Source organism: Triticum urartu, chromosome 5A (assembly GCF_056163025.1).
Source record: "Triticum urartu cultivar PI428250 chromosome 5A, HENAU_Tu73, whole genome shotgun sequence".
Taxonomy (NCBI): Eukaryota; Viridiplantae; Streptophyta; class Magnoliopsida; order Poales; family Poaceae; genus Triticum; species Triticum urartu.
In genome coordinates this window covers 680,426,082-680,449,429 of record NC_141877.1, presented here as the reverse complement: position 1 = coordinate 680,449,429, position 23,348 = coordinate 680,426,082, and positions in this window count along the sequence as shown.

The following is a 23,348-nucleotide window of genomic DNA, read 5'->3' as shown; positions in this document are numbered from 1 at the left end:
AGGCAAACCTTGGCACATTATTTTTATAATACAATGGAATTGTAAAAGGGGATAATTATTTTTGTTGAAAATTTTCTGTAATCAAGATTCACAAAGTTGCCGTGAGCATGAACAAAGTTCAAGGAGCTCTCCCACTTCAACAATGCTTGTCTTTCTCACTTTCACTTTCCTTTTTGAAAAAGTTTTGGGTTCCCCTCTTTATTTATGTTGTTTCAAAACTATATAATAGCACTCAACAGAAATAAATTACTCTCTAAAACTTCCGGGTTGTCTCCCTAGCAGCGCTTTCTTTAAAGCCATTAAGCTAGGCATATATTGCTCAAGTAATGAATCCACCCGGATCCCAAGGTATATCAAAGACAATTTTAATTAACAATGATTTGTAATTTAATAGTGAGAAAAAAGTAACATATATCATGCAATGACGAAGTCTAACTCTCTTCCTATGCATAGGCATGTCATAAAAGAACAATTCATGCACACAAAGTAAAGACCAATGCATAGTATAAACAGTTTCTTGCAATTTTGTTGTATTGGAAACATAAAGAGGCGGAGATATAGTTCCTTTCTCATAATAATTGCAAGTAGGAGCAGCAAGCACATGCATATTATACTCATCAAAATCATCATGTGTAGTAGTAAAAGGCAACCCATCAATATAATCCTTAATAAGGGCAAACTTATCCGATATAGTGTAGTCGGGAGAATTCAAAAAGATAATAGGACTATCATGCGTGGGTGCAATAGCAACAATTTCATGTTTAACATAAGGAACTATAGCAAGTTCATATCCATAAGCATAATTCATATTGGCATCTTGGCCACAAGCATAGCAAGCATCACCAAAAAGGGATATTTCAAGAGAATCAACGAGATCATAACAATCACCATAGCAATCATCCTTCGGTAAGCACGAAGGGAAATTAAACAATGTATGAGTTGAAGAGTTACTCTCATTAGAAGGTGGGCACGGGTAGCTAATCCACTCTTCCTCCATTTGTTCTTCACTCTCCTCCTCATCTTTTTCATCCAATGAGCTCACAGTTTCATTAATTTCTTCTTCCATAGAATCCTGCAAAATATTAGTCTCTTCTTGGACAGCGGGGTAGTCCTCAATATATGGTTCAACATAGGCATTAGAAGCATAATTATCATAGCAATATTTAAGTATGTCAAAATTTTCAGATTTGTAAAGAGTAGCATCATACGTTTCAATCAAAGAAGCAATTTCATAAGCACCCTTAAAAGCAACAAATTCTTCAATTTGTTGAACATCATAGTAACTATAAACACCCTTAGCATAAGAAGATACGATTCCGTTATCACTAAACTCACATTGATAGGGAAGGTGTTTCTTAGGGTTTCCAGAACAACAAGTAATATCATATATTTCACATAAATTCCAAGCATAGCATTGCAAACGATGAATTTGACCCAGTAAAATTTTCCCTTTTTCAGATATTCGCTGTCGCACATAACAAGCATGCTCATCTAAAGATTTTCCCTCAACTAAGCTAGTTGGGGTTTCAGCACGAGCACAAAGGGATCGAAGATGATCCAAGTAATAAGCTTCAGCAGTGCGATAGATTTTGAGTGGTTCTTCAACCATTGCTTTAGTAGGTACAACTGATTTTTTTTGGTATTTTGCATTTCCTACCCATAACTAAAGATAGGAAACAACTAAGAACAACAAATAAAAATTACTTAGTGATAAAGCAAACAAGCACACACGAGAATATTCACCCCACGCTATTGCTCCCCGGCAATGGCGCCAGAAAAAGGAATTGATAACCCACAAGTATAGGGGATCGCAACAGTTTCCGATAAGTAAGAGTGTTGAACCCAACGAGGAACTAAAGTCAGAAAAAATATTCCCTCAAGTTCTATCAACCACCGATACAACTCTACGCACGCTTGATGTTCGCTTTACCTAGAACAAGTATGAAACTAGAAGTACTTTGTAGGTGTTGTTGGATAGGTTTGCAAGATAATAAAGATTATGTAAATAAAAAGTGGAGGCTATTTAGATAAAGACACAACTAAGTTAGTTTTAGTAAAGAGCTTTTTGTTACGAGAATGTTATTTGTCCCTAGGCAATCGATAACTAGACCAGTAATCATTATTGCAATTTTATATGAGGGAGAGGCATAAGCTAACATACTTTCTCTACTTGGACCATATGCACTTATGATTGGGACTCTAGCAAGCATCCGCAACTACTAAAGATCATTAAGGTAAAACCCAACCATAGCATTAAAGTATCAAGTCCTCTTTATCCCATACGCAACAACCCCCTTACTCGGGTTTGTGTTTCAGTCACTCACGCAACCCACTATAAGCGAATCATGAATGTATTGCAACACCCTATAGTGGGGATCCCTCACGCCTGCGCGACACAGAGAGCACCATAGGACATCACCAATAATAAAACATGCAACTCAAACCAATCTTGATCATCAAATAGCCCATAGGACAAAACGGATCTACTCAAACATCATAGGATAGCCATACATCATTGGGAAATAATATATAGCGTTGAGCACCATGTTTAAGTAGAGATTACAGTGGGTAAAAGAGAGGTTACACCGCTGCATAGGGGGGGAAGAGTTGGTGATGATGGCGGTGAAGTTGTTGGTGAAGATTGCGGTGATGATGATGGCCCCCGCTGGCACTCCGGCGCCACCGGAAACGAGGGGGAGAGAGCCCCCCTCCTCCTTCTTCTTCCTTGACCTCCTCCCTGGATGGGAGAAGGGTTTATCCTCTATTCCTTGGCTTCCATGGCATGGGAGGGGCGAGAGCCCCTTCGAGATTGGATCTGTCTCTCTGTCTCTCTCTGTTTCCGCGTTCTCAGATTCTACCCTTTCACCGTTTCTTATATTCTCGGAGATCCATAACTCTGATTGGGCTGAAATTTTAACACGATCTCTATCCAGATATTAGCTTTCTTGTGGCGAAAGAAGGGCACTAACCGCCTTATGGGGTGGCCACGAGGGTCAGGGCCGTGCCTGCCCCCCTGGGGCACGCCCCCTGCCTCGTGGCCCCCTCGGGCACCGTCTCGCGTGGATTTTTCTTCCCAAAAATCATATATATTCCAAAAAAATCTCCATCAGTTTTTATCCCGTTTGGACTCCGTTTGATATGGATATTCCACGAAACAAAAAACATGCAACAAACAGGAACTGACACTGGGCACTAGACCAATATGTTAGTCCCAAAAATAGTATAAAAAGTTGCCAAAAGTATATGAAAGTTGTAGAATATTGGCATGGAACAATCAAAAATTATAGATACGACGGAGACGTATCATTATCTTCTCCGGGGTGGCCATTTGCTCTTGTTTTTGAGTGGGGAAGGAAAATAAGCACAGAACCGAACAACCATCTAACCGTCAGTCTGAACTCCTAGGATCAATCCATCGGTAAGAAAAAGCTTTTGTTTCCGTCATTCAGCAGTGGGATGGAATAGTTCGATTGATCGGCGGCGTCTCATGGTTTGTATCGACTACGACTTCTCGGCTGCCGCTTCTACAAGCTCTTGAGGTTGAAAAGTTTGCTCAGTTTGCTCCGCCGAGGCGGAAGGCCATAGGTGACATCGAGCTATGCTCACGACTTGCCGTCGGTGAATGTAGGAGGAAGAAGACTTGGACATCCAAGAATTTACACATAATTTTATTTTTGAGCATGTGTGTGTTTGTAACGTCTACACATATATAGTAGTAGGATTTTAGTAATTCCTTGGTCTCGAGTTAGTTGACTGAGATTTGTCTAGGTACATCTGTATCTGTATGTAGACACATCTTAGTGTTAGATACGTCAATTCGTATCTAGACAAATCTAAGAGAACTAATTTGGACCTGTTTTGTATACTCTGGTTTTATTCTGATTATGCGTACGTACAGAAAAGAAGAAAGAATGTGATGAATGGAATCCGGGAGGCATTGATCTTCTTATAGAAAGATTCTGATGAATAAAAGCCATTTGTTGTTCCGGGTGAGTCGGGCCAGCTGGCAGCCCCGGGTAGGTTGGTACTCCTAGGTGGGTAGGTAGGTATACTAGTAGAATATCTGGCCGAGGGTGCGTGGATCTGTCTTCAGCGGGTCCTCCGGGGGCCGGTTCATGTTTCTAGTGGACCAGTATATATTTGACTGACTTTCGTGGTCTTGGGAGTTTATACAGCCCCCCTATCGGTGTTATCTTCTCCGGGGTGGCCATTTGCTCTTGTTTTTGAGAGGGGAAGGAAAATAAGCACACAACCAAACAACCATCTAACCGTCAGTCTGAACTCCCAGGATCAGTCCATCGGTAAGAAAAAGCTTTTGTTTCCGTCATTCAGCAGTGGAATGGAATAGTTCGATTGGCCGGCGGCGTCTCATGGTCTGTATCAACTACGACTTCTCGGCTGCCACTTCTACAAGCTCCTGAGTTTGAAAAGTTTGCTCAGTTTGCTCCGCCGAGGCGGAAGGCCATAGATGACAACGAGCTATGCTCACGACTTGCCGTTGGTGGATGTAGGAGGAACAAGACTTGGACATCCAAGAATTTAAACGTAATTTTATTTTTGAGCATGTGTGTGTTTGTAACGTCTACACATATATAGTAGTAGGATTTTAGTAATTCCTTGGTCCCGAGTTAGCTGACTGAGATTTGTCTAGGTACATCCGTATCCGTATGTAGACACGTTTTAGTGTTAGATACGTCAATTCGTATCTAGACAAATCTAAGAGAACTAATTTGGACCCGTTTTGTATACTCTGATTTTATTCTGATTATGCGTACGTACAGAAAAGAAGAAAGAATCTAACGAATGGAATCCGGGAGGTATTGATCTTCTTCTAGAAAGAATCTGATGAATGAAAGCCATTTCTTGTTCCGGATGAGTCGGGCCAGCTGGCAGCCCCGGGTAGGTGGGTATTTCTAGGTGGGTAGGTAGGTATACTAGTAGAATATCCGGCCGAGGGTGTGTGGATCTGTCTCCGTCGGGTCCTCCTGTGGGCGGTTCACGTTTCCAGTGGACCAGTATATATTCGGCTGGCTTTCATGGTCTTGGGAGTTTATATAGACTCCCTATCGGTGTTATCTTCTCCGAGGTGGCTATTTGCTCTTGTTTTTGAGTGGGGAAGGAAAATAAGCACACAACCGAACAACCATCTAACCGTCAGTCTGAACTCCCAGGATCAGTCCATCAGTAAGAAAAAGCTTTTGTTTCCATCATTCAGCAGTGGAATGGAATAGTTCGATTGGCCGGCGACGTCTCATGGTCTGTATCGACTATGACTTCTCGGTTGCCGCTTCTACAAGCTCCTGAGTTTGAAAAGTTTGCTCAGTTTGCTCCGCCGAGGCGGAAGGCCAAAGGTGACATCGAGTTATGCTCACGACTTGCCGTCGGTGGATGTAGGAGGAAGAAGACTTGGACATCCAAGAATTTAAACGTAATTTTATTTTTGAGCATGTGTGTGTTTGTAATGTCTACACATATATAGTAGTAGGATTTTAGTAATTCCTTGGTCCCGAGTTAGTTGACTGAGATTTTTCTAGGTACATCTGTATCAGTTTGTAGACACGTTTTAGTGTTAGATACGTCAATTCGTATCTAGACAAATCTAAGAGAACTAATTTGAACCCGTTTTGTATACTCTGGTTTTATTTTTATTATGCGTACATACAGAAAAGAAGAAAGAATCTGATGAATGGAATCTGGGAGGCATTGATCTTCTTCTAGAAAGAATCTGATGAATGAAAGCCGTTTGTTGTTCCGGGTGAGTCGGGCCAGCTGGCAGCCCCGGGTAGGTGGGTACTCCTAGGTGGGTAGGTAGGTATACTAGTAGAATATCCGGCCGAGGGTGTGTGGATCTATCTCCGCCGGGTCCTTCGGGGGCCAGTTCACGTGTCCAATGGAACAGTATATATTCAGCTGGCTTTTGTGGTCCCGGGAGTTTATACAGCCCCCTATCGGTGTTATCTTCTCCGGGATGACCATTTGCTCTTGTTTTTGAGTGGGGCAGGAAAATAAGCACACAACCGAACAACCATCTAACCGTCACTCTGAACTCCCAGGATCAGTCCATCGGTAAGAAAAAGCTTTTTTTACCGTCATTCAGCAGTGGAATGGAATAGTTAGATTGGCCAGCGGCGTCTCATGGTCTGTATCGACTACGACTTCTCGGCCGCCACTTCTACAAGCTCCTGAGTTTGAAAAGTTTGCTCAGTTTACTCCGCTGAGGCGGAAGGCCATAGGTGACGTTGAGCTATGCTCACGATTGCTGTCGGTGGATGTAGGTGGAAGAAGACTTGGACATCCAAGAATTTAAATGTAATTTTATTTTTTAGCATGTGTGTGTTTGTAACGTCTACACATATATAGTAGTACGATTTTAGTAATTCCTTGGTCCCGAGTTAGTTGACTGAGATTTGTATTGGTACATCTGTATTCGTATGTAGACACGTATTAGTGTTAGATACGTCAATTCGTATGTAGACAAATCTAAGAGAACTAATTTGTACCCGTTTTGTATCCTCTGGTTTTATTCTGATTATGCGTACGTACAGAAAAGAAGAAAGAATCTAATGAATGGAATCCGGGAGGCATTGATCTTCTTCTAGAAAGAATCTGATGAATGAAAGCCATTTCTTGTTCCGGGTGAGTCGGGCCAGCTGGCAGCCCCGGGTAGGTGCGTATTCCTAGGTGGGCAGGTAGGTATACTAGTAGAATATCCGGCCGAGGGTGTGTGGATCTGTCTCCGGTGGGTGCTCTAGGGGCCGGTTCACGTTTCCGGTGGACCATTATATATTCGGCTGGCTTTCGTGGTCTTGGGAGTTTATGCAACCTCCCTACTGGTGTTATCTTCTCCGGGGTGGCCATTTGCTCTTGTTTTTGAGTGGGAAGGAAAATAAGCACACAACCGAAGAACCATCTAACCGTCAGTCTAAACTCCCAGGATCAGTCCATCGGTAAGAAACAGATTTTGTTTCCGTTATTCAGCAATGGAATGGAATAGTTTGATTGGCCGGTGGCGTCTCATGCTCTGTATCGACAACGACTTCTCGGCTCCGCTTCTACAAGCTCCTGAGTTTGAAAAGTTTGCCCAGTTTGCTCCGCCGAGGCGGAAGGCCATAGGTGACATCGAGCTATGCTCACGACTTGCCGTCGGTGGATGTAGGAGGAAGAAGACTTGGACATCAAAGAATTTAAACGTAATTTTATTTTTGAGCATGTGTGTGTTTGAAACGTCTACACATATGTAGTAGTAGGATTTTAGTAATTCCTTGGTCCCGAGTTAGTTGACTGAGATTTGTCTAGGTACATCTGTATCCGTATGTTGACAAGTTTTAGTGTTAGATACGTCAATTCGTATCTAGACAAATCTAAGAGAACTAATTTGGACCCGTTTTGTATACTCTGGTTTTATTCTAATTATGCGTACGTACAGAAAAGAAGAAAGAATGTGATGAATGGAATCCGGGAGGCATTGATCTTCTTCTAGAAAGAATCTGATGAATGAAAGCCGTTTGTTGTTCTGGGTGAGTCGGGCCAGCTGGCAGCCCCAGGTAGGTGGGTACTCCTAGGTGGGTAGGTAGGTATAATAGTAGAATATACGGCCGAGGGTGTGTGGATCTGTCTCCGGCGGGTCCTCCGGGGGCCGGTTCGCGTTACCAGTGGACCAGTATATATTCGGCTGGCTTTCGTGGTTTTGGGAGATTATACAGCCCCCCTATCAGTGTTATCTTCTCCGGGGTGGCCATTTTCTCTTGTTTTTGAGTGGGGAAGGAAAATAAGCACACGACCGAACAACCATCTAACCGTTAGTTTGAACTCCCAGGATCAGTCCATCGGTAAGAAAAAAGCTTTTGTTTCCGTCATTCAGCAGTGGAATGGAATAGTTCGATTGGCCGGTGGCATATCATGGTCTGTAACGACTATGACTTCTCGGCTGCCGCTTCTACAAGCTCCTGAGTTTGAAAAGTTTGCTCAGCTTGCTCCGCCGAGGCGGAAGGCCATAGGTGACATCGAGCTATGCTCACGACTTGCCGTTGGTGGATGTAGGAGGAAGAAGACTTGGACATCCAAGAATTTAAACGTAATTTTATTTTTGAGCATGTGTGTGTTTGTAACGTCTACACATATATAGTAGTAGGACTTTAGTAATTCCTTGGTCCCGAGTTAGTTGACTGAGATTTGTCTAGCTACATCCGTATCCATATGTAGACACATCTTAGTGTTGGATACGTCAATTCGTATCTAGACAAATCTAAGACAACTAATTTGGACCCGTTTTGTATACTCTGGTTTTATTCTGATTATGCGTACGTACAGAAAAGAAGAAAGAATGTGATGAATGGAATCCGGGAGGCATTGATCTTCTTCTAGAAAGAATCTGATGAATGAAAGCCGTCTGTTGTTCCGGGTCAGTCGGGCCAGCTGGCAGCCCCGGGTAGGTGGGTACTCCTAGGTGGGTAGGTAGGTATACTAGTAGAATATCTGGCCGAGGGTGTGTGGATCTGTTCCGGCGGGTCTTCCGAGGGCCGGTTCTTGTTTCCAGTGGACCAGTATATATTCGGCTGGCTTTCGTGGTGTTGGGAGTTTATACAGCCCCTATCGGTGTTATCTTCTCCGGGATGGCGATTTGCTCTTGTTTTTGAGTGGGGAAGGAAAATAAGCACATAACCGAACAACCATCTAACCATCAGTCTGAACTCCCAGGATCAGTCCATCGGTAAGAAAAAGCTTTTGTTTCCGTCATTCAGCAGTGGGATGGAATAGTTCGATTGATCGGCGGCGTCTCATGGTTTGTATCGACTACGACTTCTCGGTTGCCGCTTCTACAAGCTCTTGAGGTTGAAAAGTTTGCTCAGTTTGCTCCGCTGAGGCGGAAGGCCATAGGTGACATCGACCTATACTCACGACTTGTCGTCGGTGTATGTAGGAGGAAGAAGACTTGGACATCCAAGAATTTAAACGTAATTTTATTTTTGAGCATGTGTGTGTTTGTAACGTCTACACATATATAGTAGTACGATTTTAGTAATTCCTTGGTCCCAAGTTAGTTGAATGAGTTTTGTCTAGGTACATCCGTATCCGTATGTAGACACATTTTAGTGTTAGATACGTCAATTCGTATCTAGACAAATCTAAGAGAACTAATTTGGACCCATTTTGTATACTCTGATTTTATTCTGATTATGCGTACGTACAGAAAAGAAGAAAGAATTTGATGAATGCAATCCGGGAGGCATTTATCTTCTTCTAGAAAGAATCTGATGAATGAAAGTCGTTTCTTGTTCCGGGTGAGTCGGGCCAGCTGGCAGCCCTGGGTAGGTGGGTACTCCTTGGTGGGTAGGTAGGTATACTAGTAGAATATCCGACCGAGGGTGTGTGGATCTTTCTCCGGCGGGTCCTCCGGGGGCCGGTTCAGGTTTCTAGTGGACCAGTATATATTCGGTTGGCTTTCATGGTCTTAGGTGTTTATACAGCCCCCCTATCGGTGTTATCTTCTCCGGAGTGGCCATTTGCTCTTGTTTTTGAATGCGGAAGGAAAATAAGCACACAACCGAACACCATCTAACCGTCAGTCTGAACTCCCAGAATCAGTCTATCGGTAAGAAAAAGCTTTTGTTTCCTTCATTCAGCATTGCAATTGAATAGTTCGATCGGCCGGCGGCGTCTCATGGTCTGTATCGACTACGACTTCTCGGCTGCCGCTTCTACAAGCTCCTGAGTTTGAAAAGTTTGCTCAGTTTGCTCCACCGAGGCGGAAGGCCATAGGTGACATCGAACTATGCTCACGACTTGCCGTCGGTGGATGTAGGAGGAAGAAGACTTGGACATCCAAGAATTTAAACGTAATTTTATTTTTGATCATGTGTGTGTTTGTAACATCTACACATATATAGTAGTAGGATTTTAGTAATTCCCTAGTCCCGAGTTAGTTGACTGAGATTTGTCTACGTACATCTGTATCTGTATGTAGACACATTTTAGTGTTAGATACGTCAATTCGTATCTAGACAAATCTAAGCGAACTAATTTGGACCCGTTTTGTATACTCTGGTTTTATTCTGATTATGCGTACGTACAGAAAAGAAGAAAGAATGTGATAAATGGAGTCCGGGAGGCATTGATCTTCTTCTAGAAAGAATCTGATGAATGAAAGTCATTTGTTGTTCCGGGTGAGTCGGGCCAGCTAGCAGCCCCGGGTAGGTGGGTACTCCTAGGTGGGTAGGTAGGTATACTAGTAGAATATCCTGCCGAGGGTGTGTGGATCTGTTTCTGGCGGGTCCTCCGTGGGCCGGTTCACGTTTCTAGTGGACCAGTATATATTCGGTTGGCTTTCGTGGTCTTAGGAGTTTATACAGCCCCCCTATCGGTGTTATCTTCTCCGGGGTGGCCATTTGCTCTTGTTTTTGAGTGGGAAGGAAAATAAGCACACAACCGAACAACCATCTAACCGTCAGTCTGAACTCCCAGAATCAGTCCATCGGTAAGAAAAAGCTTTTGTTTCCGTCATTCAGTAGTGGAATGAATAGTTCGATTGGCCAGCGGCGTCTCATGGTCTGTATCGACTACAAATTCTCGGCTGCCGCGTCTACAAGCTCCTGAGTTTGAAAAGTTTGCTCAGTTTGCTCCGCCGAGGCGGAAGGCCATAGGTGACATCGAGCTATGCCCACGACTTGTCGTCGGTGGATGTAGGAGGAAGAAGACTTGGACATCCAAGAATTTAAACGTAATTTTATTTTTGAGCATGTGTGTGTTTGTAACGTCTACACATATATAGTAGTAGGATTTTAGTAATTCCTTGGTCCCGAGTTAGTTGACCGAGATTTGTCTAGGTACATCTGTATCCGTATGTAGACATATTTTAGTGTTAGATACGTCAATTCGTATCTAGACAAATCTAAGAGAACTAATTTGGACCCGTTTTGTATACTCTGGTTTTATTCTGATTATGCATACATACAGAAAAAAAGAACGAATCTGATGAATGGAATCGCGGAGGCATTGATCTTCTTCTAGAAAGAATCTGATGAATGAAAGCCGTTTCTTGTTCCGGGTGAGTCGGGCCAGCTGGCAGCCCCGGGTAGGTGGGTAGGTAGGTATACCAGTAGAATATCCGGCCGAGGGTGTGTGGATCTGTCTCCGGCGGGTCTTCCGAGGGCCGGTTCTTGTTTCCAGTGGACCAGTATATAGTCGGCTGGCTTTCGTGGTGTTGGGAGTTTATACAGCCCCTATCGGTGTTATCTTCTCCGGGATGGCGATTTGCTCTTGTTTTTGAGTGGGGAAGGAAAATAAGCACATAACCGAACAACCATCTAACCATCAGTCTGAACTCCCAGGATCAGTCCATCGGTAAGAAAAAGCTTTTGTTTCCGTCATTCAGCAGTGGGATGGAATAGTTCGATTGGTCGGCGGCGTCTCATGGTTTGTATCGACTACGACTTCTCGGCTGCCGCTTCTACAAGCTCCTGAGGTTGAAAAGTTTGCTCAGTTTGCTCCGCTGAGGCGGAAGGCCATAGGTGACATCGAGCTATACTCACGACTTGCCGTCGGTGGATGTAGGAGGAAGAAGACTTGGACATCCAAGAATTTAAACGTAATTTTATTTTTGAGCATGTGTGTGTTTGTAACGTCTACACATATATAGTAGTACGATTTTAGTAATTCCTTGGTCCCAAGTTAGTTGACTGAGTTTTGTCTAGGTACATCCGTATCCGTATGTAGACACATTTTAGTGTTAGATACGTCAATTCGTATCTAGACAAATCTAAGAGAACTAATGTGGACCCAGTTTGTATACTCTGATTTTATTCTGATTATGCATACGTACAAAAGAAGAAGAAAGAATTTGATGAATGGAATCCGGCAGGCAGTGATCTTCTTCTAGAAAGAATCTGATGAATGAAAGCCGTTTCTTGTTCCGGGTGAGTCGGGCCAGCTGGCAGCCCCGGGTTGGTGGGTACTACTTGGTGGGTAGGTAGGTATACTAGTAGAATATCCGACCGAGGGTGTGTGGATCTGTCTCCGGCGGGTCCTCCGGGGGCCGGTTCACGTTTCCAGTGGACCAGTATATATTCGACTGGCTTTCGTGGTCCTGGGAGTTTATACAGCCCCCCTATCGGTGTTATCTTCTCCGGGGTGGCGATTTGCTCTTGTTTTTGAGTGGGAAGGAAAATAAGCACACAACCGAACAACCATCTAGCCGTCAGTCTGAACTCCCAGGATCAGTCCGTCGGTAAGAAAAAGCTTTTGTTTTCGTCATTCGGTAGTGGAATGGAATAGTTCGATTGGCTGTCTGCGTCTCATGGTCTGTATCGACTACGACTTCTCGGCTGCCGCTTCTACAAGCTCCTTAGTTTGAAAAGTTTGCTCAGTTTGCTCCGCCGAGGCGGAAGGCCATATGTGACATCGACCTATGCTCACGACTTGCCGTCGGTGGATGTAGGAGGGAGAAGACTTGGACATCCAAGAATTTAAACGTAATTTTATTTTTGAGCATGTGTGTGTTTGTAACGTCTACACATATATAGTAGTAGGATTTTAGTAATTCCTTGGTCCCGAGTTAGTTGACTGAGATTTGTCTAGGTACATCCGTATCCGTATGTAGACACGTTTTAGTGTTAGATATGTCAATTCGTATCTAGACAAATCTAAGAGAACTAATTTGAACCCGTTTTGTATACTCTGTTTTTATTTTGATTATGCGTACGTACAGAAAAGAAGAAAGAATCTGATGAATGGAATCCGGGAGGCATTGATCTTCTTCTAGAAAGAATATGATGAATGAAAGCCGTTTGTTGTTCCGGGTGAGTCGGGCCAGCTGGCAGCCCCGGGTAGGTGGGTACTCCTAGGTGGGTAGGTGCGTATACTAGTAGAATATCTGGACGAGGGTGTGTGGATCTGTCTTAGGCGGGTCCTCCGGGGGCCGGATCATGTTTCCAGTGGACCAGTATATATTCGGCTGGCTTTCGTGGTCTTGGGAGTTTATACAGCCCCCTATCGGTGTTATCTTCTCCTGGGTGGCCGTTTGCTCTTGTTTTTGAGTGGGGAAGGAAAATAAGCACAGAACCGAACAACCATCTAACCGTCAGTCTGAACTCCTAGGATCAATCCATCGGTAAGAAAAAGCTTTTGTTTCCGTCATTCAGCAGTGGAATGGTATATTTCGATTCGCCAGCGGCGTCTCATGGTCTGTATCGACTATGACTTCTCGGCTGCCGCTTCTACAAGCTCCTGAGTTTGAAAAGTTTGCTCAGCTTGCTCCACCGAGGCGGAAGGCCATAAGTGGCATCGAGCTATGCTCACGACTTGGACTCGTTTTGTATACTCTGGTTTTAGTCTGATTGTGCGTACGAACAGAAAAGAAGAAAGAATCTGATGAATGGAATCCGGGAGGCATTGATCTTATTCGAGAAAGAATCTGATGAATGAAAGTCGTTTCTTGTTCCGGCTGAGTCGGGCCAGCTGGCAGCCCAGGGTAGGTGGGTACCCCTAGGTGGGTAGGTAGGTATGGGTTCGGCTCTCCTGCCGGGAGCCCTGCATGCGCTATTATGCAGGGCCAATAGTTGAGCAACACATGTACCTGTGGACCCCACCACTTAATAAACAAATTTTATTTTGTTTGGTTTCTGAAAAGTCCTTTCCCTTGCCTTATCCGCCGCGGACGCTTCAAGCTAGTACCATTATTCCACTAAGCTGAGCTTGGTGAGGGAGAGGATTCAAGAAAGTGAGGTCCGCCCTCCGGCGGTCCAGGCTCGTGGTCGTGGCCAGCGATAGAGGGAGCAGCCGCTGCTGCCGTTGCCTGACTCCGGCACGCCCAAGCCCCGGCCGAGGCTGGAGTTGTTGCTCTGGCATGCCACCGTTCCCCTTCTGGACTGAGCAGATCCGTTGAAGGTGGGGACCTGCAGGGCGTGTGGTCGGCTGGGTGCAGCGCTGCTTCACCAGGATGCCGCAGGAGGTCGTGCAGGCACACATCAAGACGGGAGGCCTATGCACACTCGTCAGACAGAGGTTAGTGGTAGCTGATTTCTTCATCTATATCCTGTACTAGTAGCTAGCTTTCGATGGCTTCAGACTAGTACAGGGGCCATCCAATTAATTACTACGTAGTATATTGCTAGGATAACAATTAATTTGAGATTGAACTAGCTTTCAATGATTTCAAACTAGGCAGCCTCATGTGGACATGTTCTCTGTTTTAAGTCACACAACATTCATAGAAATCTCAAATTGGTGAAAGATCCTTGTGGATTGAACCATATAGAAATAACCAGCAACTAATCAGTACACTTTTATGTCTCCATTTATAATAGATCAGTTATACATCTCACACCAAAAGGAATAGTAAGATAAACTATTGCATCAGGACGTTATTGTTTTGTAGCAAAATTCTGAGAAGCAATATTTATACAGAGCTATTTAAAAGTGCTATCTTGTCCATGGCTTGATTGGCTACCCAAGTCCTGAAATAAGGAAGGAACGATTTTGTGTGAGAAATAAACTTGCATTTGAGAGTCTGTGTCGGTGTCAAAACCGGCGGATCTCGGGTAGGGGGTCCCGAACTGTGCGTCTAGGCGGATGATAACAGGAGACAAGGGACACGATGTTTTTACCCAGGTTCGGGCCCTCTCGATGGAGGTAAAACCCTATTCCTGCTTGATTAATATTGATGATATGGGTAGTACAAGAGTAGATCTACCACGAGATCAAGGAGGCTAAACCCTAGAAGCTAGCCTATGGTATGATTGTATGTTGTGATTGTTGTCCTACGGACTAAAACCCTTCGGTTTATATAGACACCGGAGAGGGTTAGGGTTACACACAGTCGGTTACAATGGTAGGAGATCTACATATCCGTATCGCCAAGCTTGCCTTCCATGCCAAGGAAAGTCCCTTCCGGACACGGGACGAAGTCTTCAATCTTGTATCTTCATAGTCCAGGAGTCCGGCCGAAGGTATAGTCCGGCTATCCGGACACCCCCTAATCCAGGACTCCCTCAGTAGACCCTGAACCAGGCTTCAATGACTACGAGTCCGGCGCGCAGATTGTCTTCAGCATTGCAAGGCGGGTTCCCCCTCCAAGTACTTCATAGAAGATTTTGAACACAAAGGTAGTGTCCGGCTCTGCAAAATAAGTTTCCACATATTGCCATAGAGAGAATAATATTTACACAAAACTAATCTGCTGACGTATTCCGTAGCGTGACATCACACCATGGCCAAGTCTTTATTCGAATCGTTTTACTGTCCCACCTCAGCGCGTTTAGCGAGGCGGTTTCCTTGGCACGTCTTGTCAAAGCAGAGATCGTGTCCCCTTATTCTGGGATTCTCATCAATACGGGCGTGGGTAACCCCAACATACCCGTTGGTATGTTTTCTCGATCAAAGGCGAGTCCCAAACGGTCACGGGGAGGGCCCTTGGTATTCAATCTCTTATAAAGAGACCAAGGCCTTACTCCTTTCTTTCAATCTCAAACAAGTTTGCCCTTCGCCTCAAGTTCCAACACACAAGGCTCCATATTTCAGGCGCTTCGGACCTTCGACAATGTCCGGTTCCGACCTTCGAGGCCGATGGATGCCCTCCTCCGTCAAGGAGGAGGACGTGTTTAAGTTGAGAGAGGCCAGGTTCTTGATCGGTGAAATCTGGCATAGGCTGCCTGCTCAAGGGCAGGTCATTCCCACTCCCAAGCCCGGTGAGAGTGTGGTGTTCATGTCTCACTTCCTTCGGGGGTTAGGCTTCCCGAAGGATCCCTTCGTGAGGGGGCTCATGTTTTATTATGGGCTGGAATTTCACGAGTTAGCTCCGGAGTCCATCCTCCATATTTCCTCATTCATCGTCGTGTGTGAAGCCTTCCTCCGTATTACTCCTCACTTCGGACTATGGCTCAACACCTTCAAAGTAGAGCCGAAGATGATCGAGGGATGGCACGCGGAGTGCGGAGGTGCTTTTATAAGCAAGAATGCTGGTGCTCCATGGCTCAAGGGCTCTTTTCAAGAGGAGTCCAGCTTATGGGAACGAGAGTGGTTTTATATTACCGCTCCCAGGGGCACCAAGTGGGTGGCGCCACCTGCCTTTGCTCGGGTCCCCCACCATAGCTAGCGTCATGGGTCAATAAAGAACTGGACTGGGGACCGTCCAAGGACATGCCCTTGTTGCAGGGCCGCATTCGAGATCTCCTAGAAAGAGATATCAATCTGGTCGTGGTGACACAGGTCATGCTGATTCGCCGAGCTCTGCCCTGCAAACGTCGCCCCTCCGCCTGTGGGAGTTCAGTCTGGAGGAACCACGAGCTCTCCAACATTTTATGGGTGCGACGCCCGTGGAGATGTACAAATTGTTCTTCGGATCACAAGCAATGTGTCCGGACTTGACCGAGGACGCAGGTCTGAGCTGCAACCGCCCAGATACTCAAGTAAGTAGCCCTGTGCCCGGACTCACAATCCGCATATTTATCATAAAATTGCCCTCAAAAGAGTTGTGCTTTAAACAGGAGTGGATAGCGAAAGCAAAGCTAATCAGGTGTCCGGCCCCCCTCCCCGAGACCACGCCGGGTCCCATGCTAGTCAGGATGTTGGAGGTTGTGCCTTCGGAGGAAAGCGAGGGAGGGGACAAGGAAGCTATGACCTCCTCGAAGGAGGCTGTTTGGAAGGGAGGAATCGAAAATTCCTCTCCTCAGGGGAAGAAGAGGACCGCCTCTGAAGACCCGGAGACCATGGCCTCAAAGCGAGGGAAGAAATCTTCGCTAGAGGGTCCTGTGCTGGGGGATACTTCGGCTGAATTATGCCCTCAAGGGGATCAGCCCTCCACGGAGCCGTAAGTAGAGAGGAGTTTTCTTTTTAAGAAATGAGAGAAATCCTTGCTTTATATATGAGAAAAGTAATCGAAAATTTACCTTGTAGCTCGGACCTTAGCCCTTCTCAGCAGAGCTCGTCTTCGGGGGATGTTCTTCCGGAGATGATGGAGAGTGGAACGCCTCCCCCTGCCGTACCGCCTTGCGAGGCGGGCGACCCTGAGGTATCGTCGCGGAGGGTTTCTTCGAATCTGGCAGGGCCGGAAGGTAGTCATATGGCCCCCCAAAGCCCTCCGCGTCCGGCCTTCGAAAAGGGCCATCGGACGAGTCCGGCGCCATCTGGTGCGCGGTCGGAGGAGCTGAAGGATCTGCTAGGGCGAGCATCTATCTCAGAGGAGCACCGTGCATTGATGGGTACGGTGATTGAGAGGATTTCATCCGCGGAGAGTGGATTGCATGAGGCCGTCAGGAGTTTACTGACAGGTTTTGAGGTACGCGAAATAATGTACCCTTTTTGGACAGTTGCACATAAATAAGATGCGCCCTGTGTAGATAGTAGCCCTTGAGACTCTGTGCGTTGTCAAAAGCGACGGCACGCAGAGGATCATAATCCCAGGTCTAATATGCTGCCTTCATACGTAGGTGACGAAGTGTCGGGTGGCCAGCCGGACTGATAAATTTTCCGAGCTAAAGCGGCAACTTGACGTGGCAGATGCCGACATCGCGCTTGTCAACAAGCGGCTTGATGAGGCACAAGGTATGTAATTACCCCGGCGGCACCTGGTAAGAGGAGCTTTATGCCAGTATCTTACAATGTGTGCGCTTGATGCAGATGGTGCTGCTGCCATGGAGAATCTTTGGGCGGAACTTTCCCGAGCCAAGGAGCAAGCCAGGAAAAGTGATGCGACTGCCGGAAAGGCAATTGAAGAGCTGAAAGCCGAACAGGCAGCTCACTGCCGAAGCAAGAAGGAGATGGCCGAGATGGCTGTGAAGCTGAAGAGCGCTGCTGACCGTTGCAAGCTTCTTGAAAAAGAAGATCGGGCGGAACAGACGGACCTGGAGAAGGCTGCTGCCGATGCCAAGGATGCTCGCTCTGCGATGAGAGCTATGAAGGAGGAGCTGCGTCAGGCCGGAGAGATCGCGGCTGGAAAGCCCTTTATGCGGCGGAGGAAGTTCTGTGATCCTAAACATGATCCGTTAGACCGGATGTGGAGTACGGCGGACACCTATCTGGATTTGGCAGCAAGTGCCGCAGATGCGACCGAACACTTCCGAGATCAAGAAGATCGCGAAGTGGAAAAGCTCTTTTGGTCGCAGTTCCACAATCCGGAGCGTCCACTGTCATTAGCCGATCGTTTGGCCGAATGGGCCGAGCTAAATAGGTTGTCCGGACTCGCCATGAAGTATGTCATGAGTCATTTGTGGCCAGAGAGGCCAGAGCCAAAAAGTTATTTCAACTTGGTGCAGCAGTTCCTTGGTGCGGCGCCGCATATCAATGCGATGAAGAGGTCAGCGTGCATAGAGGGTGCGCGGATGGCTCTTGCCCGTGTCAAGACATACTGGGCGGAAATGGAGGCCACCGCTGTTGCATCCCCAGACTCAGATGGAAGCCGAGTACCTGCCGAGCACTATTTTCAGGAAGTTCTGCAAGGCGCTTGTTTAATAGAGACGCAGTGCTCGAAGGATACTATATTCGAATAGCATATATTATTATAAAACTATATTTTGATAAATTGTAGAAGCTTTTTATACTTGTGCCTGCAAGTATTATAACACCTCATGTGCGGCCGTTTAACATATATGTATATATAATCTGAAAGATGGCAGTCGTCGGCTTCAGCCCCCACGCACATAATGTGGGGGTGTTCGCAGAAGGAGCTTTTTCACACTTGATCCAATGTCTTGGTCCTACAAAGGAGGTGATAGCGCAGCGAACTAGGCAATCGGACTATGATGCTTTATCACTTTCACTTAGCCATAGGAGTTTGACAGTGAGGCTACTTATATAGCCCCTAGTGGCGCCTGCGCTCGCCCGAACTCAGGGCGCGTATGTGCCTGGCCGGGAAGCGGCCCTTCGTTAATGCGGAGGAATCCTAAAGATTCCGGTAAGTCATCGAGTGGTTGACCAGTCTCACGCTATATCATGACAGTCAGTTTTCGGCTTTCTCTACTGAGGTGCTCGCCTGGCCGAACCGGGGCACAATCGCAGTAGTTCTCCTGGTGCCGCCTTAGCCGATAGAGCGGAACGTAAGGTAGCAAAACACAGGAGCCGGGCAAACCCAACATTTGACCAAAGACATGATTCGGAGCTGATGCATATAAGGCCAAACTCGCGACGCCGAACACTCCCTAAGGTATTCGGTCTTTATGAGGGCGGGCGGGATAACGCCCTTAGTAATAAGCCCCTAGTGTCCAGGTACGCGCAAAACTCTGACGTGGCCACATGCCAAAACGCCAGCCTCCTCCTTGGTTATACCAAGAAACTAGGGGATGTGTATCAACAAGAGACAGTAAAAAAGGTTTACGCAGGGTCTTAATCTGAAAAGAATCCTTGGAACGGGTCCCTGCTGCACGTCTGCGCATGTGTCTCCGTTGTGCCGTATCCTGGACGGGTGTAGCACGGTGTTCATCTGTAAAAGAGAGGAACTTAGTTTAGGAAAGATCGTGCCGAACATGAGTTATACTAAATAAACGAAGTATAAATCGAAATGGGTAAAATTGAGCTTTATTGTCTCTTGTTTTATATGCGCGGAGCCCCTAGTACAGGGGTATACGGCTATTAAGCCTTTATCAATTGTATGTTTATGCCGGACTCGTCTAGCCGTGTCCGTGGTCTTGACGACCTATTTAGGTGCTTTGGTTGGTGAAGCCGCTTTATTGTGGGGCTGTCAAGGCAGCCGCACTGTCTTCCGCGCGGGAGGAACACTCAATGTTTTCCCTTTAATGAGATGATGCCTCGTGGACCGGGCATCTTAAGCATAAGAGATGCATAATGCGGTATTGCGTTAAAGCGGGCGAAAGCTTCGCATCCCAGCAGTGCTTGATAGCTACTTGAGAATGGGCGATGTGGAAAGTTAGCTGTTCGCGACGGAAGTTATCGGGGGAGCCGAACATAACTTCTAGCCGGAGAGAACCCATGCAACGGGCATCCGGGCCTGGTGTTACCCCTTGAAAGGAGGTTTTGCTATGGCGAATTTTTGTTGGGTCTATCCCCATGTTGCGGATTGTGTCCTGGTATAACAGGTTTAGACCACTACCGCCGTCCATCAGGACATTTGTAAAGTGGAGTCCGCCGATTATTGGATCTAATACCAAGGCAGTCCAGCCTGCGATCTGGATACTTCTAGAGTAATCCTGATGGTCGAAGGTGATCGGTTTTAACAAACATTGTCGAGACTCCTTTGGGATAGGCCATATGGCGCGTATCTCTGTTGGCGCCATTCTGTTCGTCACGTGAAGTAAGTTTACTATTTTGACTTCTTGTGGGAAATCCTTTTGTTTCCTGGTGCTCTGCTTGTGGGGTTCGTCGTCGTCCTCACTTGGTGTGTCGAGCCCCTTGTGTTCGGCGTTGAGTTTGCCGGATTGCTTGAAAACCCAACAATCTTTGTGGGTATGGTTCGCAGGCTTCCCGGGAGTACTGTGTATTTGACATATCTTGTCCAAGATTTTGTTTAAGTTGGATAGCTCGTCCCTGTTATCCTTGAGGGGCGGCTTTCTCTGATTCTGCCGCGAGCTTTTGAATCCGGCGTTGACCACCGTGCTCTTTGGGCTGTTTCCCTTTTTCCGGCGTTGGTCCTTGCTGCGTCGGGGTTTTCCTTTTCCATCCCTAACTTCGGATGTACTTGGGTCGCTGGTGCTAGATCTTGCCAACCAGTTGTCCTCTCCTGCGCAAAAGCGGGTCATGAGGCTTGTTAATGCGGCCATTGTTCTTGGCTTTTCTTGGCTGAGGTGTCTGGCGAGCCATTCGTCTCGAACGTTATGCTTAAAAGCTGCTAGGGCTTCGGTGTCTGGACAGTCGACTATCTGATTCTTTTTAGTAAGAAATCTGTTCTAGAATTTTCGGGCTGACTCTCCGGGCTGTTGAGTTATGTGACTGAGATCGTCTGCATCCGGAGGGCGGACATAGGTCCCTTGAAAATTTGCCCAGAAAGCATCCTCAAGCTCTTCCCAACTTCCAATGGTGTTTTCGGGAAGGCTTTTGAGCCAATGCCGGGCTGGCCCTTTAAGCTTGAGGGGTAAGTATTTTATGGCATGCAGGTCATCTCCTCTGGCCATGTGTATGTGGAGGATATAATCCTCGATCCAGACCCCAGGGTCTATTGTTCCGTCGTACGCCTCTATGTTTACGGGCTTGAATCCCGCTGGAAATTCATGGTCCAGCACCTCATCGGTGAAACATAGGGGCTGTGCGGCACCCCTGTATTTGGATGTGCCGTGATGTTCGGATATTTGTTGTGTTGCATTGCTTACTAGAGCTTGCTTTCTTGGCCCATAGATAGATCTGGCTGGGCCATCTTTTTGATTTGGATCCTTTGGTGGATCGCGTGTCGGCTTGTGTGCGGCGCCGCTTGCCGCTCCATGCTGGCCATGCGGTCGTCTATCCGACCGGGTGGCTTTCCTATTTTTTGACTGCGGGGGCTCTAAGGCCTCCTCGTCAAATTCAGGCAGTAGCTTTTGCTTTGGATAGCTTTTTGTGCGGCGATTGCCGCCATATTTTTCTGCGGTGTTGCGTACTTTGCTCCATCTGATTCTGAGTGCATCTTCCGCGGTTTTGAGCTTCCGCTTCTGCTTTTTCAGGCTACACGCAGTGGCGACGAGCCTTTTGTGGAGGTTCTTCTGCTCCATGAGCCTATCCGGCGTAAGGTCGTCCGGACTGTTGTTTTCGCCGGGGACAGGGTGTTCGGTTTGTTTATCCAAGTTGCCCTGTTCAGACGGTTGGTCGAAGGCATGTTCGTCGTCCGCCGGCTCGTCCTACTCTATGGCTGGGTCTGTATGGCTGCTGTCTCTGTCGAGGCGGGGCTTGGAGCGGCGCTTACGTCGCCGCTTTGATTGCTTTTCGAGTGAACGATCCCTCGTTGCATCCCTGTGTTCCTCGTCGTCGCTTCCTTTGGGTGTGTCCACCATGTATACATCATGAGATGAGGTGGCTGTCCAGTGCCTTATAGGCGTTGGTTCATGTTCATCTCCTACATCGTCGTCCATACCGTCGATGTCTTCGGAGTCGAAGTCGAGCACGTCGTTTAAATTATCGACAGTGGCTACGAAGTGGGTGGTCGGTGGGCATCGAATTTCTTCGTCGTCCACATCCCAATCCTGCCGGTCATAGTCCAGCCAGGACTCTCCTGACAAAGAGAGAGACCTGAGTGAATTCAGAATGTCACCGAAGGGCGAGTGCTGAAAGATGTCTGCGGCGGTGAACTCCATGATCGGCGCCCAATCGGATTCGATCGGTAGGGGCGCGGAGGGCTCGGAGTCTGGAGAGGAGTCCGACATCTTGGAGTCACGGGCTTCGCGGAGGACAAGGCTGGTGTTCGGCTTGATCGCCATAGAGATTGCAGCCCCCGAGGCGGTGTCTAACCACCCATCCTCGATTGGTGTGGTCGGCTCCGAGCCAATGGTCGGAGCGGACATAGGTGCGGCCTCCAGGGCACTGTTTGGCGGCAGAGCTAGATCATGCCCACCGGGACAGTGCGGCGCACTCGGCTGCGGCTCAGATCCATCGAAGATCAAGTCTCCGCGGTCGTCCGCTGTGTAGTTTAAACTTCCAAATCTGACCTGACGGCCAGGGGCGTAGCTTTCGACCTGTTCCAGATGGCCAAGCGAATTGGCCCGCAGTGCAAAGCCGCCAAATACGAAGATCTGTCCGGGGAGAAAAGTCTCACCCTGGATCGCATCGTCGTTGATGATCGGAGGAGCCATCGGGCCTAAAAGTGACGACACAGAGGAACTCTCAATGAAAGCACCAAAGTCGGTGTCAAAACCGGCAGATCTCGGGTAGGGGGTCCCGAACTGTGCGTCTAGGCAGATGGTAACAGGAAACAAGGGACACGATGTTTTTACCCAGGTTCAGGCCCTCTCGATGGAGGTAAAACCCTACTCCTGCTTGATTAATATTGATGATATGGGTAGTACAAGAGTAGATCTACCACGAGATCAAGGAGGCTAAACCCTAGAAGCTAGCCTATGGTATGATTGTATGTTGTGATTGTTGTCCTACGGACTAAAACCCTTCGGTTTATATAGACACCGGAGAGGGTTAGGGTTACACACAGTCGGTTACAATGGTAGGAGATCTACATATCCGTATCGCCAAGCTTGCCTTCCACGCCAAGGAAAGTCCCTTCCGGACACGGGACGAAGTCTTCAATCTTGTATCTTCATAGTCCAGGAGTCCGGCCGAAGGTATAGTCCGGCTATCCGGACACCCCCTAATCCAGGACTCCCTCAGTCTGACTTATAAGTGAAACAATACCTTAGTTGGCAGCTGGTCATTTTGATATGTTGGCCAATCCGAGGTGGGTATCAATACAGAACTCTACATACAGTTTAAAGTTAACGGAAGTGATTGAC